A 17,245-nucleotide genomic window follows, 5' to 3' on the forward strand; every position below is an offset into this window, starting at 1 on the left:
GTGGGTCGAGATGAAGGTTATCGGATCAAAGAATTGGGACCATTGAAGAATCTCAGAGGAGAAATAGGCATTTACAATCTAGGGTATGTGGAAGATGAGGAAGAAGCCAAAAGTGCAAAATTAAAAGAAAAGGAAATATTCAAGCTGGGATTATACTGGGAATATTCAATAGCATTGGACAGGTATGATAAAGATGAAAAGGTATTGGAAGGCCTCCAACCTTACCCAAATTTGAAAAGCTTGAGAATCGAATTCTACGGAGGAAAGAAATTACCATCATGGGTTGGTTTGTCGCTATATCACAATGTGAAGAAGTTCCCATTCTGGGGCATTTACCCAGTCTTAGGATTCTTGAAATATTTGGAATGTGGAAGGTAAGAAGTATAGGAAGTGAGTTTTACAGTTACAGTGAAGGGAGTTACAGAAATACTACTGCATTATTCCCGGCATTGAGAATACTCAAATTGCTTTTTATGAGTAGCTTAGAAGAGTGGAAGGATGAGGTGTTGTTGGTGTTTCCCTTCAAAAGTTGGTAGTACAGGAGCTGTATATTGTGGATTGCAAGAACTTGGTGCATCTGCCCACCGAGGAAACCATGCGATGCCTCACCGAATTGAAAACGGTGATGATATATGGTTGCCCCAAATTTAACAATCAGATTGACCACAATCCATTTATTCAATTTCCCAATTTGTAAGTTTACTCATACCTTATATCCTCTTTTGTTTGTAATGGGTGAGAGTATTAATACTTAATTGGACACCACTAAGAAAATGAATAAATGCTATAATTTTAGTTAATGATTCTTTAAATAAATAGTAGATATTAATATTACCAACCACTCTGTTAATACTTGAAAATTTCAATTTATGAAGTTACTATTTGCAGTCATTTGTCTTGGTGCTATTCAAATTTTGGTTTTTGCAAATCATGACAAGACTTAAAAAGTTGCAAAAAGCATAGTTTACTTGTACAATTTAGGTCAACCACATTCCGGTTGTTGAAATAGCTGACTCTGTTACCAATTTGTCTTGCTGCGATTCAGTTTCTGTTTGCTAAGCTATTTTCTTTCTGCAATTTATTAAAAATTGAAATTTTCTGGAGATAGGGAAATATGGAATATTGGATTTATCAATTTTTTCAAATTTAAAATTTTCTTTCTCTTAGCATTTCTTGTAACCTTCATATTTTGATACTGTAAGAGTTCGTGGATCAGTTCTTTTGCTTAGGGCTGTCTAAAACTTGACAATAGATTTGGGCTAGGTCATAATTGCTCTGGATTGCTATGGAAAAATAGAGTTCAGTTGCATGAGAATGAGAAATTGGGTGGGTGAAGGTCTTGCTGATTTTCTTTTCACATTGGGTGGCTGAAGGTCAGTTTTACTGTTCACTGTTAATGAAATTATGTGATCCCCAGTTCTAGTAGTACAAGCAAATTTTAACTTAAAAAATTTCAGACAGCACTAAAGGTGTTGACGGTTCTTATATATCTATATATGGTTTTTACCTTTTGAAGGTACCCACATTGCAAAGATTTTGAAGACTAACTCAAGAAGCTGGCAGAAAGTTCGCATCTGGGAAAATAATTAAGTTGATGACAACTGTTGCAAAGGCACTTTAGGTTTGCTTTCTCTTACCATTTGGGATGTTGATACATAATTTACTTCATAAATGGTGATTTACAAAACCAAATTCAGTTTATATATATTTGTAGTGTCACAATATCTGTAGCCAATGTGCATATCTACAATTTATAGAGTTATGTTGAGTGCAGTCAAATCACTGAATTTTGGTTTGACACTCTTTGACATGAAAGTCATTCTGTGCTTTTGGTGTTATTATAGCTCAGCGGCCTCAGCCTGAATAGTGTGAAATGCCCTTTGCTGTGACTCTTTTAGTTGCTGACATGGATATAACAAAGTGATTGCTAGTCATTTATTTGCCATTAGTCAGAAAAATTACAAATGCCTTTGTGTCACTGTCACCATTAATAACAGCAAATTCTGTCAATCATTTGGATAATTTGATTTGGAATTTACTTTTTTTCTTCTTTTTATTTTATAGTAGAAACTGAGGTTAATGAATTATAAATATTCACAAATGGGCTTCTGTTAACAACTCAAACTGTTCTTTCTATAACATAACTTTTAACATATTACCACTATAATCTTAAATCAAAGAGTAATAAATGTAAAATTTTCATGGCAACAAAATAGACTTGCAAATTTTTTCCTTAGCTTTCCTAGTCTTTTTGTACTTAAGAAACTTAGATTCAAACTGATTGTCAAACTCAGATTCAAACTGAATTGTCAAACTGAATGCTTTTTCATTATAAGGGCCAGTACACTTAATCAGATTTTGATGCTCAAACTTGTAACAATTATCTATGCTACTTTTTGTGTGTGGTGGGTGAAGATGACACACCATTAGCAGCAGCTCAAGTGATTGAAATTGCATGTTGGGTTTTCTATGGTTTTCTATGCCTTTTGCTATCAGACTTAGGCCTGGATCACTGTAGCTTCACTCCTTGTATCACCTGTGAGGTTTCTTTGTAAATTATTTAGAATCCAAAAGCAAATTACTAAAGATAACAACAAACTTAAAAATAAAAATAAAAAATGAAAGAAGAAAGACTGAGATAGTGAATTACATATTTGCCACACTTTGACACCTTGAATAAATGACTATGAAACGTCCTTTTTAAGTCCATTAATCCTCATAAAATTTATAAGAAATAAAAGAAAAAACAAAAGTTTTGTAGTATTGAGAAAAGAAAGGGAGATCAGTTTTTCTAGCATAATTGTTCCAAGACTAAATACTTTGCTCTACTTCAATACTTTCTCCAAAATGAACCTCAAATTACTCTCAGGTTCCCATCCTTAATTAGCAGAATTAATAACACCTGGATCCGCATTACTAATAGACCTAAAATACTATTCAATTAGTTAAATATGTTGCCTTGATTTGCAGGCACTAGGGACAGCAATTCTCTTGTGTTCAGCTGGATGAAAAATTAAATATTATGATGTTTTAATCCCCTCCCAAGCCAACAGATGTTTTAGTTGGTAAGTTCTCTCAATTTTCTAATGTTTTATAGTATATAAAGTATTGATTCAATCCAATAAGTGTATTATTCATTTCAATTGCCCCCTCCTTCCTCCCTTTGTTCCAACAACATTTTCTAACCTGTTACTTAGCAATAGAAAAAAAAAATTGATAATCCGTTATATTTTTAGGAAATTATTTTTGCATAATTGGTGTTGGTAGTAGCTTCTCAGTCAACTGAGGAAAGCCTTCTAGGAAATTATTTATATATGATTTGTGTTAGTAGTAGCTTTTCAGTCAACTGAGGAAAGCCTTCGTGAAATCTTTTGCTCATTTTCCAACATTTGAGACCATTTCATTATAATGTACTGCCCTTTACAATTTAGGCATGAAGGTATACTTGGAATGCCATCACCAACCTCATTTTTTTCACTGTTTTTGCTATTTTAAATTAATAATGTGTTGCCACTGCTTTTTCGTGAATCTAATTATGTCTTTTGTTCTTTATATAACCATTCAATCATTGCCAATCAATATTGCCTACATTAAGCTTATCCATTTTGAAAATTTGAAAATCCAACTAAGTAAATGGAGAGATTTAGACTTCAAGATCATGTAAAAGTTCCTTATGAATAAAAAGTGTAGGATTTTCTCAAGTTAAGGGGGGAAATGATTAATCTTTTTCTTGATTGTGGTGTGATATTTGCTTTTGAAATTTTTTCTGCTTACTGTTTTCCCATATTTATATTTCGAATGTTTTAGTGGATTGTTTGGACTAGTGATTTACCTTAGTAGAATGATTCGCCAAATCATTTGGATATTAATACCTGGAAACTTGCATCTAAAATGATGAACTCCTGTGTCTTTTATGCTTGTCAGGTATGAGAGCTGCTGCATTGTTTTCATATGAGATGGTTATTCAGAATCATTATTGCATAGTATAACACTTTGTTTATTGTTGTTAAAATTCTGTTCAGCAGTTAAAATTACTTTATCTGTTACCGATGGCCCTAATCTTCTGCTCTTGATGAAGACTGACAATTTTCTTCAAAAACTGCATACTGTACTTATGATTGCAGAAAGCTGATCCATCTGCTCCCACACATTGCCTCACCCATTTTGGAGGTCCAAGAGTGTCCATTACCAATAGATAGCTGGATCATTCAACTGGTAGCAACTGAATTTTATTTGATGTCATTGAAAGCCAATAGTATGTCCGTGTAAAACAGACTTCCTACTTTTTCTGTTCTCCAAATCTTACTTTTTATTTTATATATATATGTGTGTGTGTGTATATATTATAGCATCAAATACCAATTCTTCAACTTATTCACAAAATTTGGGCATGATGTGTCTGTAGGGTTATTTGTTACTTGTTTCTTTTAATTGAGAGAATTTTGAAGTACTTCAACTAATGCACCAATAAGTTCAAGTACTTCAACTCTCTTGCTTGTGAAGGCTTATCCCCCCGTCCACTGACATCACATAATGCTTGAGAATTGTATTGTTTTCCCTATTTAATTCTAATGCTTGCTTAAATGTGCTGGAAAAAGTTATACTATGCAAGTGATTGATATTTTAAAATTTGCAAATATTATATTATTCTAGGATGTCAACTAATAATCTTTTTTTTTTGGGTGGGTGGGTGGGGGTGGGGGGGGGGGGGGAGGGCCGTGGGGGACAACTTATCCTATAATTCCTCAATCTACTAGAAATCTAACTTTTTAGTTGCATTTTAAAATCCTAGCATTATATTTATAGTTGTTAGCTCATTCTTAGAAGTTAACAAAACTTAAGCTAAAATGAAATCGAAAATTAAGAATCACTAACTACCATGAACTTAATTATGTTGTTATTTGGGCATTAATTTGTCAACCTTAATGCACCCCTTTATCAATAACCACCATGACTTGCTCTTCTTGACCAATCCCAAGACAGGGTAAACAAAGAATATGATATTGCTGAAACTAAAGTATGGCTCAGAAAAATTTCTTCTTCTGATACTAATAACAAATTCCAAGACCTGCACAATTATAAGGTGAGTTTGTAATTTTACCTATCAAAAAAAATTAAAAAAAGGTGAGTTTGTAATTAGTTTTGACATCATTGCATCTTTTCTATCTTGATATTCTTAAATATGTATTTTTGAAGTGTTGATGTCATTGCATCATTGGACAACATATCAAAATTTCTAATCCACAGGTCACGCTTGGCAATTCTTAAGGTATAAGAGCTAGCCAATTCTAGTTTCTGAATCAGAGGAATTTGATGAAATGGAAGCTTTTCCTGAATGTTTAGGACCTTTCAACTGTTCAACTATAGAGTCTTCACAATTGCAAGATCTAAATGTATCTTCCCACGGCACACGAGCCATGCAATGCCTCACCTTATTAGAAGAACTTATTTGTCATTGCCCCTAATTAAAGGAAAAATGTGCAAAGGGGAGCAGTGCAGAGTGGTCCAAGATTTGCCATAAACCAAATTTCTGCATCAATGAATGCATTAAACAAGCAATTTGAAGATCATATACATTGTTAAGACAGATGTCCAGTAAGTTTTCTTCTAGCTCATCCTCTCTTCTTCTCTTATAGCTTACTTTATAGTTTATATCGACCTAAGAATATTTTCGTAATTGCTCCCATTTTTTTCTCTCTCTTCAGTTTCCCTAAATCTTTTTGTTTTTGTTTTTGGTTATTTTCTATTTAATGAGTTCAATATGTTGCCTTAACGTGCAGATACTAGGGATGGCGTATCTATTGTGTTCAGCTGGAAAACAATTAATTACATTATGGATTTTTAATATACTCCCAAGCTAGAGGAAGTTTATAAGAGTTAGTAAGTTTACTCAGATCTTCTCCTCTTGTCTAATATATGAATTATAAATTCAATCCAATAAGTATGTCATTCTTGGTAATTATCCTCTCTTCCCTCTCACTTTTCCAGTTTTCCTATAAATCCTTTAAACCTGTTACTTATTATATTTTCCATCTTGATATTCTGATGGATGTAGTTTTCAAGTGTTGATGTCATTGTATCAATATTTGTAACCCACAGGTAGCACTTGACAATTTGACATATAAGAGCCAAAAGTAATTTCTGATGTATCAGAGAATTCTTTTCAAATCCCAAGGATACCTCACATACCACAAGCCAGGAGCCTAACCTTCTTTGTTGATCTAAGTTGTTGGGCCAACTTTGGCACCTATATGTCCTTTGTTGGAGGCATTAAATTTGTGATGATGTTGGAGCCTTTCCAGATGTGTTGGGGAAACTTTTCATCTCTTCAAAAACTGAAGTTCAGTTACAAGAGCTGCTACCACCTACCAACAAAGCAAGAAGTGAGATCCCTTTCCATGTGGTGTTGAATGAAAGTTTGCCAGAGTGATTGAGGTAAGAGATCTTATAGCAATGTGAATCCTAGGAATTCTGAACAGCTAGATGTTTTTTTTCTTACTGTTTGCTTTGAAATGGATATGGAAGTAGTGGGAGTGGCCCATCAGTGGAATATTGTTGATGGTCCAAGAATCACAATAGAGGGAATTCTAAATTGATTCCATTGCAATTATGTCATCGAAATTTGTGAGTTCCCTCATTTCTCGTCTACTTCTCTTTTGATTTCTCTCTTCCAACAAAACCTATCAATGTTCCTTTGTTCTTTTTTCTACTTCCAATTTCCCATACTATTTGCTAAATTTGTTGGGCATATACAATTTACAAACGCTGGTTATCCTTCATTTCCCAATTAGTGTTCATGTACTTCGGCACAGAGTGGTCCAAGAATGCCCTTGTAACATCACAATAAATTGTGTGTTCTCTCACATGTCCTTGTTTTTTTCTTTTCTTTTTTCTTTAACACCACTTTCTAATAAACTGCTATTTCCAAATATCTAGTTATATGATAGAGATATCCCTTCATTTTTGGTGGAAACTTCTATTTCCATGTGGTGCATCATATTTTGCTGCATAGCATTTGTAGACCTTCAAATTTTTGTTTCAATCAATTCCATTAATGTTGTTTTGTATTTAAAAATTCTGGTCTTCTTCTTATTATTGCATTGTCTTCAGAATAAATTTTTGACTTGACATGTTCAACTGTAGGTTAGTATAAGGTACCGGGATTCCTTTACTTGTAACCGCTTGTTGTGATAAATACTTTTCTTCATGTGTGTTTTATGGGTACTACCATGACCTCTCTACCACCTTACCCCACCCTTATACCACCACCACCATATCCACAACCCCCTCCACCACAACATGTCCATTTTACACCTTCATTACATCCCTACCAACGTGCCATCCCTACAACCCTTATCACCCCCCTTTACCTTTTTTCACACCACCACAATTTTTTTGGCCGACATTTGGCCAAGGACCACCACCACCCCCCTTGCCCATAGCTTCCCATACTGTTAACGTTTCACATCCCTCAACCCTACAACCCAAGCCCACCGTTACTCCCACACAGCCACCAAACGTCTCACTTCCCTCAACCTTCCAACCCAAGCCCACCGTTACTCCTGCACAGCCACCTAAACCTCAACAGCCTAAGCCTAAGCCTAAACCACAGTCAGGGGGGGTAGAGAGGATTTCAGCTGTTTTTCGTATTGATTCAAAGGTTTTTTCTTTAGCTTATAATGGTGGTAGGATAGATTCCTATGCTATTCACGAACGACGGGGTAAGTTCCATGGCGCCATTAGGGTAGGCCGTTTGGGTTTGGATTGGATTATTGCTTGCTTGACAGACCTAGATCAGTGGAACTTTCGAAAACAACCTTTTTTCAAACGTTTATGAGAGAATTCTAAACTTTTGGAGGTTGCCAGTAGATTTAACAAGGGCGGCTTATTTGTGGAAATCTCTGAATACCACAATGGTGCAAGAAGGGGTTGCCTACGAGTTCCAGAGGGGACCAAGATAAGTGGTTGGACTTTGTTTGGAAGAAGACTAAGTGACTATTTTTTGGGGAAGAAGATTGCTGGACCGGTAGAAAGGGTGGTGGCCGGAGGCGGAGAGTTTGAAAAAGCAGTTGACATGCAAAAACCCCCAGTTTGGAAAAATTAAATGGCCTCGATAATAAAGGGAGTAATTTACGGTTGGTGAAGCATCTTCCAAATATAACTGGTCAGCATAATCAGTTTGAGTCTTTGGGGGGATTTGATGATGTTTCCAAAAAGACAATATCTGCTAGTGTGTCAATAGCTGGTAGGCCTGTCCGTGTAAGTCATTTAAAATGGACCCAGGCCCATTTTTGTTTAAAAATTTCCATTGACTTAGTGGGTGAGGGTAAGCGGACTGTTTCCTGGGGTAAATTACAGCCCATTGCAGCATTGCTAGCCGACCCAATCAAGCCCACCAAACCAATCGTGAGAATGGGTTGGGCCAGCCCTCTTTTGATATTTCAAGTCATATTCGTATAAGTGATGGGTCCGATGACTTGCAAATTTTTTAGTGGGTGACTGGGGAAGGATCGGGAACACATGAGGACGAGAAAGGGGAGATCCCAAGCTCCGGCGAGGGACTGGGTGGCTTCCATGTTGCCGATATGAAGTCCGTTGAGGAACCGGCTCACATGGAAGAGTCAGGGGAGTTCCAGTGCTCCGGCGAGAAACTGAGCGACCCACTCGTGACTGATTCGAAGCTCGTCGATCGTGAGTCGGGGTCAGTTGTTCACGGCACTGTTGTGGAGGCAGATTTGAGTGTCGATAGAGCACCGGCATGCTCCCCTGTTGTCGCTGATCAAAACGTGGACCAAGGGACTGGGTTTTTGGTTGCCGATACAGGTCTTGGAGCTCGTGTGACAACCGTTGAAAATTCTAGGTGTCCAGTTCAGGTTCAGAGCCAAGTGAGGGTGGTTTCGGACTTGAATGTTCCTATTTCTGAGGTGGGTTGTGGGTCGGTTGACTCTGAGGTTTCTAGACTGATTTGGGATGCTTCTTTGCCTTCGGGTAAGGGTGAGGAGGCTGTTAATCCTGAGGTCATTACACCTCTGGCTCTGTGGGACCCAAATGGTTCTCTTGATCTCGTCTCTATGGATGATGGCTCGGATGGGATTTCAGTGGAAGAGGTTTTGGAGCCTTCAGAATGGGTGAGCAGGATGATTAGAGATTTTGGTACCTATGTGGGTTTCCCAATTGATTGTTGCGAGAGACAGTGTATTGATTTCTTTCAAAAACTTGAGAGGGTTTGGGAGTAGCAAGCAACTGCTGTTACTACTCGTCGGGTAAGCAATTCAAACCAAAAGGGTATGAGGGAGTTAAGAAATTTGTTTTCATCTATTAATTACGATGGGCATTCTGGTAGAAGTTCTAGAGGCAGTTTGAAATCCTCTAGTTTGGGTTTATTTGTTGGTAAATGAATTTAAAAATGCTGTCATGGAATGTGAGGGGTTTGAATAATCCTCATAAGAGAGATGTTGTGAAGAATCTTTTACGGGAATGGAAGTGTGATATCGTATGTGTTCAAGAATCTAAACTTGACAGCACAAATTCCAGCTTGGTTAAAAGTCTCTGGGGTAGTCCCTTTGTAGACTAGGGGGCTTTAGATGCCATACATACATCTGGGGGTGTTATTCTGATGTGGGATAGACGGGTTTTTGAGAGAGTAGATTCAGTGGTTGGAAGTTTTTCAATTTCTGTTGTGTTGAAGGGTGTGTTAGATGGCTTTGAATGGATTTGTTCAGGGGTGTATGGACCGACTGATGGAAGTCTTAGGGATGCTATGTGGGCAGAATTAGACTCAGTGAGATCACGGTGGGCTGGGGCTTGGTGCTTGTTGGGGGATTTCAATGTTATCCGTTACCCGGCTGAGAGACTTGGCTGTAACTCGTTCAGTCCAGCCATGTTTAAATTCTCGGATTTCATTGCTAAACATTCGCTGATTGATCTGCCTTTGGTAGGAGGTGAATATACTTGGTTTCGAGACTCTGATAGTCCTTCTATGTCCAGACTTGATAGAGTTTTGATGACAGCAGATTGGGAAGAGCATTTCTTAGATGTGACTCAAAGAACTCTCCCCAGGGTGGTGTCGGATCATTGTCCTTTGCTAGTAGAGGCTGGTGGTATGTCGAGGGGGAAGAGGCCTTTTAGATTTGAAAATATGTGGTTAAAAGTGGAGGGTTTTGTGGATCTGGTTCGTCATTGGTGGAATGGTTATCATTTCATAGGACCTCCAAGTTATGTTCTAGCTTGTAAATTGAAAGCCCTTAAAAGGGATTTGAAGCATTGGAACAAGAATGTTTTTGGAGATGTAGCTTTTAGGAAAAAGAGTCTTTTGACAGAGCTCTTAGACATTGACTTGAGAGAAGAGATGCAGGTGTTGACTCAAGAGGATAGGGCTAGAAGGTTGGTGGTTAAATCAGATATAGATTTTCTAGCTTCCCTGGAAGAGATTTCTTGGAGGCAGAAATCCAAGGCTCTTTTTATCAAGGAAGGTGATAACAACACACGGTTCTTTCATAGAATTGCCAATTCCCATAGGTGAACAAATCAGATTAGGGGAGTGGAGGTGGATGGCGTTCTCTTTGAGGAGGAGTCAGATGTTACGGATCAAGTGGTGGATTTTTACAAGAGATTATATCAGGAACTAGAAACTTGGAGACCTACTATTGATGGGTTAGAGTTCGCTTGTCTAGACGAAACTGAGAGGTCTATGTTGGAGAGAGAGTTTGAGAAGGAGGAGATTCTTGAGGCTCTTAAGGAGGCGGAAGGCGATAAGGCCCCTGGGCCAGATGGGTTTACTATGGCATTCTTTCAGAAATGCTGGAGTGTTTTAGAAGGGGATATATTGGCTTTCTTCAAAGATTTTCACAGTCAGTGTGTTTTTGAGAAATCTCTTAATGCCACGTTTCTTTGTTTGATCCCCAAGAAGACTAATGCAGTAAATATCAAAGACTTTCGCCCTATTAGTCTTGTGGGCAGCCTTTATAAACTGTTGGCTAAGGTGTTGGCTCATAGGCTTCGAGGAGTTTTGGATAAACTGATATCCGACTCTCAAAACTCTTTTGTGAGAGGGAGACAAATCCTTGATTCAGTTCTTGTTGCTAATGAATGCTTAGACAGCAGGTTGAAGAGTGGTATTCCAGGTGTGATAATAAAGCTGGACATTGAGAAGGCTTATGATCATGTGAACTGGAATGCACTATTTTACCTTATGGAAAGGATGGGCTTTGGGGCAAGGTGGAGTAGGTGGATCAAGGCATGCATCTCTACAGTTAAATTCTCTGTTTTGGTTAATGGATCTCCTGCAGGCTTTTTTGGTAGTTCTCGTGGTCTTCGCCAAGGGGATCCTTTATCTCCACTTCTATTTCTTCTGATTATGAAAGTGTTGAGTAGACTATTGAAGAGGACAGAAAATGGTGGTTTTCTTTGTGGATTTAAAGCGGGGTCCCATAGACATGGGGGTATCCATATTTCTCACCTTCTTTTTGCTGATGACACTATACTGTTTTGTGATGCTTCTAGTGACCAGTTATTATATGTGCGGATGGTGCTGATCTTCTTTGAAGCTATTACAGGCCTAAAAGTGAATGTAGGCAAGAGTGAGATTGTTCCTATTGGTGATGTTGGGGATTTGAATGGTTTGGCTCGTATCCTTTGCTACAAGGTGGGCACTCTGCCTATGAGATATTTGGGCATGCCTCTTGGGGCACATTATAAGGATTCATCAATTTGGAATCCTATTATTGAAAAAATGGAGAAACGGTTGGCTGGATGGAAAAGGCTGTATTTGTCGAAAGGAGGTAGGCTTATTTTGTTAAAAAGTACCCTATCGAGTCTTCCCACCTACTTTTTATCGTTATTTACTATCCCTCAGGCTGTGGCTGCAAGAATTGAAAGAATTCAGAGGAATTTCCTTTGGGGGGCCTCAGAGGATGTTTTTAAATATCCTTTAGTTGCTTGGGATAAGGTATGCTTGCCAGTTGAATGTGGTGGTTTGGGAATCCGGAGAGTTGGGCTGTTTAACAAGGCTTTGCTTGGGAAGTGGTTGTGGCGGTTTGGGAAAGAAAATCATAGATTATGGCATCAGGTTATAGCAGACAAATATGGAGAGACGAGAGGAGGTTGGTGCACTAGAGGGGTAAGAGGTGCTCACGGGTGTGGGATGTGGAGGAGTATTAAAGAAGGAACAGGGAAGTTCTTTAGCCAGATTTTGTTTACTGTGGGGGAAGGCAGCCGTGTTAGTTTTTGGCATGACCCATGGTATGGGCCTACTCCTTTAAAGGACCTCTTCCCTTCCATGTATGATTGCTCTATTGCTAAAGAAGCATGGGTCTCTGACTTGGTTGTATCAAATTCAGAAGGAGGTAGGAGTTGGAATTTATTGTTTCGTCATGGTCCTCAGGATTGGCAGGCAACCATTGTCTACTCATTCTTTGAGTTTATTTATTCCTCTATGCCGAGGGGTGAGGGGGAGGATTAGCTGGTCTGGAGATTGACTACACCTGGTGTTTTTGATGTGCGCTCTTTTTATAAGCTACTATCTAGTCCTACCACTGATGCCTTTCCTTGGGAATGTATATGGCGTACTAAGGTGCCTAAACGGGTGTCTTTCTTCTTATGGACAGCAGCTAATGATGGGATACTCACTATTGACAACCTTATTAAGAAAGGTCAGTTTTTGGTTAATAGGTGTTGCTTGTGTTGTTGTGATGGGGAATCAGTGAACCGCCTTCTTCTTCACTGTAAGTTCTCTCATGCCTTATGGTGTGAAGTTTTTGCAGTGTTTGAGATTCAATGGGTAATGCCAAGGTCAGTGAAATCTTTTTTCTTTATTTGGAGAAACTGGTTTGGAAAGCATCTTTCAATCATTTGGAACATGGTCCCGGCATGTTTAATGTGGTTAGTATGGCAGGAACGTAATGCCCGCATTTTTGAAGACAAGGCGAGAACTTTGGAACATCTAAAATGTTTACTTTTTCGTACTCTGTTTCTTTGGGCTCGTATTTGGGGGTGTACGAATTGTACTGTTGTAGCTGATTTTTTAGCTTCTATTTCTTTTAGCTCTTGATCTTCTTGTATTTGTTTCATTGTTCAAAGTGTTCACCATCGTGAACATGATGTTCAATTTTTTTAATAAAAGTCTTATTACCTATCAAAAAAAAATTTTTGACTTGCTAGTTTTCTAATAATTAGGGCTCTTTCTTTGTACATATTTCAAAAGTCATTTTATTGTATCACGTTCACCCTTAGGTGTATGTGTAACTTATGGGAAGAAACGCTGAATGTATGACTGTGGCTTTTAACATTATCATTAAGTGAACCTGGAATTTTAAAGTCCATTATATTTTGTTAATATCATAAATTATGTTTTAAGTTAATTTTTAATGTTGAGAAGTAATCAATGACATTTATTTATTTAGTTTGTCCTGATTAGAATTGTGCATGAACTTAAATTCCAATTTACTGTACCCCATAATCTTGAGATTCAACTCAAATTGAGCTAGACCCTGATTGCATTTTTTTCTGAGATCAAGTTATGACTTTAGATATGCCATATTGCTTGTAATTAGATTTCTTGAAGATTGCAATAAAACCATGTTGATTTTGTTGTCTTGAGTTTTCTCTCTCTCCCCTCAGAAATATCTAGTTGTCAGTCAACTTGAACCATATTGTACATTATTTACATGTTTTGATCAGTATATTATACATGACAACACTTCCAGCAAACCAATAGGTGAGGCCATGGATTTTCCTGTGCTTATGGAATAGTTTCTTCTATCAAATGACTTCAACAGCTTATTGGATCATGCGGTGTACATCTATAGTTAAGTCTTTTTACTTGTTGGTTGTCCTCATAAGCATTTCACTAAAAATCATTTGTACCTATCTCTATTAGGACATTTAAAAATACAATATTCTGATAAGGTTTTTGATATGAGCCAAGATAATTGAAAGATAACTTAGACTACTTAGTCAATTCGAGGAGACTAAGCTCCTGAACTTGAAGAGAAGGGATTGTTGGGATTTTATGATCAGTACTGATATAAGTGGTTTAAGCCACCATGTTGTTCATACATTCTGATGACTTCCATAATGATTTAGAAAAGGCTAGATGTGATGCATGCTTCGCTATCTTTTTTTCTTTTAACAGAGCAGATTAGTAGTAACATGCCTTCGAAGTGCTTGGATGATATCTTTTTTGGGCAACACTAGACAGTTAATGACCAACCATGCCCTGTAATGACCTCTCACTGTCTTTGGTGCCATTAATCACGGATGAAAGGAGCTTTGGACATTGAGGACTCTATTTGGATCTTCTCAAGATTGTTTTGAGCATGCTTTTAAAACCGATTATCATTCTTATATACTCATATTTCATCATTCCTCTATTCTGTTTTCCCAAAACTAACTTTTTCTCTTTCTTCCTTGCTTTGTCACATGATTATATTGTTATCATGTGCAGGAAAATGCAATTGAGACAATGTCTATTGTTTCCAGCTGGAGGAACAATTTATTATAATTACTAGCAGACGTACAAGGAGGAAGCTGGAATGGGGGCAACTTTGAGTATGAATTCGACGAATTCAAGGCAATTGGCCCTAAGTGGAGGAGAGCTATGCCTAATAAAAGTCAAACCCTAAGTGTATCCAAGCTTTGTTAAAAACTCTGCTTCCTTGTTCCCTTTACAGTAGGAATGATTTAGCTGGAGATGGGATATCAAGCTTGTGAGGAGCCACTAGTCTCTAACCATACCAGCATAAAACTTTGTTGAAGTAACAGTATCAGTAAAGTCATGGATGTATGTATAATCCTATAATAAAATTCGTTACCTTTTCTTATTAAAAAAAAAAGTGCTAGTTGAGCTACTAGGCTCTTGGCATGTTGGTGAATTGTTTGTTTAAGGTAGAAGTGGAGTTAATTTATGACCGTGCTAATAATCTGGTTGATATGAACAAATTTGGGTGAAGAGTTGGTTGGGGAAAACCAAGAATCTCATGAGGACTAGACCAATTTGTAACTTTACCTTTCTTCCAACCTTTGGTCTATTGGTCATAATTTTTTTTTTTTTTTTTCCCGTAATGTTATGTTTTCACTTTCCCCAGCTAAAGTTTGACCACGTGAATCTATTGCCACTAAATCCTAGGCTAGTAAGTCCTTGTTCATATATGAATTTTCTACTGGCATCACTATTAGTTCCACAAGGTCCACCAATTTGGAATCTTTTATGTAATTAATTTTTTGTGACAACTATATATATATATGTATGTATGTATATATATATATATATATATATATTTTGTTGAATTCTTTATATCGATCAGTTTGTAAAATGATTATATATGTGTAAGAGGCTATTTAACAATAGTTAAAATGTGACGGCAATTGTTTTGAATTCTTTCATTTTCAATCTAATATCAAAATCGACATTGATATGCTCAATTGTTTGTTGCTGAAATGTCATGCAATGACAATTTTTAGTGGCTAATCGAACATGATTCATGAACCCTGAATACTAGAATATGGATGAAATGTTAGTTTTGGGCCGTTACTTCTATATCAATGTCATTTTCCAACCAAAGTTGAGTCCACTTGATTTACCCATAGCAGGGAATCAAAATATGCCTAGCAAAACTAAAGTTATCAATTATTGATTTCATTTTATTAACACCTACTTTAGTTTCTTGACCAAAATTTAGTTTGATTAAATTTTTTTTCATCATGCCAGATTCTCCTTTTAGGCAAACCTTAATCTTTCTCTATGGACCTATACTTGAGTCTAGCCATGGGACAATCTCTTCAATTTCATTAATAACTGGACTGGCTTTGTTTGGTTAGGTTGAAAAGTGGGTGGATAGAAAATGAAAATGTTTTTCCTATAAAAAAAAAGACAAAAAAAAAAAGATTATTTGTTTTCAAGAGAAAATGGGAGTTTGAAGTATCAATAGGGCCCACCAAAAGCCAATAAGATTACTTTTCTATCCATCCTCCAACTTATTTCAGCAGCTCAATTGCATTGTCCTCTTCCTCTATTCAGCATTGTGCTGTTTTTTTTTTTTTTTTTTTTTTTTAAATTTTAATATTATTATTATTATTATTATTATTATTAATTTTTTTTTTTTAACAGACTTATTCACCACTGTGCTGTTGTTCTGCAAATGCAAATTTTAGCTGACTACCCTATTGAGAAAATGTTAGATTAGATTATGTTCTTTTCATTTCATACTTCAGATTTTGCTTGTATTTTCAATAGTCCTTCCAAAATGTTGTAGGCCAATTCTGCTCATTTCATGTACAATTGCACACAATATTTCATGTACAATTGCACACAATTACACAATTTTGCTTTCTTAACACGTACAATTTGAAATTGTTTTGAACTAAGTAAATGGGCTGAGCCCAGAAAAGGGGAAAAAAAAGACTATATGGGTTGAAAACCAAAAGTAATTGCTGAGCCCAAGTCCAAATAAAGGACCGGTGGGCTTGGAACTAAGGTTTTGGGTAGTATAAGAATTGGAGAAGGGGCTAAAATTGGTGCAGGGCCAGTGGTTCTAAAGGAGGTGCCTCCTAAGACTACAGCTGTTGGAAACCCGGCTAGATTGGTTGAAGGGAAAGAGAAACTTGTCATGTGCGACAATTGTTGGAGGATCTTCAGTAGGGATGGCAATTTTTGCCCGATCCGCGGGTACCCGGTCCGGCCCGACCCTAATGGGCCGGATTTTACCCGGTCCGATTAGAAATAGGGTCGGGTATGGGTTTCCAAAAAAAAATCCGAAGCGGGTCCGGGTCGGGTCCGGGTTTTAATTAAAAAACCCGAGACCCGGCCCGAAACCCGACCCGTGTAAAAACCCGGAACCTAAAATTACAAAACTACCCCCCATATATATATACACCTTAATCTAACCCTAACTTTCTTCACTCTTTCACTCTTCAGCACTCAGCAGCCTCCCTCCCTACTCAGTCCGACAGTCCATCACCCTCACTCCCACACCTTCACGTCGCCGTCCCACACCACACTCCGACACTCCCTCACGCCTCCGTCCCTCAGTCCGACCCTCACAAGCCTCCGTCCCTCAGTCCGACCCTCACAACCCTCACTCCCACACTCCGTCCCTCAGCGTCTCTGGTACAGTCCGTCCCTCAGTACCTCAGTCCCTCAGTCCGACCCTCACAAGCCTCTGGCTCCGGCTACCCTCTCTCTACTCCTGGTTACGGCAGCCGTTCGCGTCTCTGGATCCGATCCGAACGTCGTCGCCTGCTTCAAGAT

The 17,245-nt window shown here is 37.8% G+C and overlaps 1 long non-coding RNA gene across 1 annotated transcript; it reads left to right on the forward strand.

Annotated features, from left to right (window-relative positions):
* Positions 1-559: 559 nt before the first annotated feature.
* LOC115965364 lies at positions 560-4,655 on the forward strand. The gene is made up of 4 exons (XR_004086041.1): positions 560-693; positions 1,517-1,621; positions 2,971-3,065; positions 4,125-4,655. It is a non-coding gene; the product is annotated as an uncharacterized LOC115965364 (long non-coding RNA).
* The last annotated feature ends 12,590 nt before the right edge of the window (positions 4,656-17,245 follow it).

This window comes from Quercus lobata, chromosome 10 (genome assembly GCF_001633185.2).
Source record: "Quercus lobata isolate SW786 chromosome 10, ValleyOak3.0 Primary Assembly, whole genome shotgun sequence".
Classification (NCBI taxonomy): domain Eukaryota; kingdom Viridiplantae; phylum Streptophyta; class Magnoliopsida; order Fagales; family Fagaceae; genus Quercus; species Quercus lobata.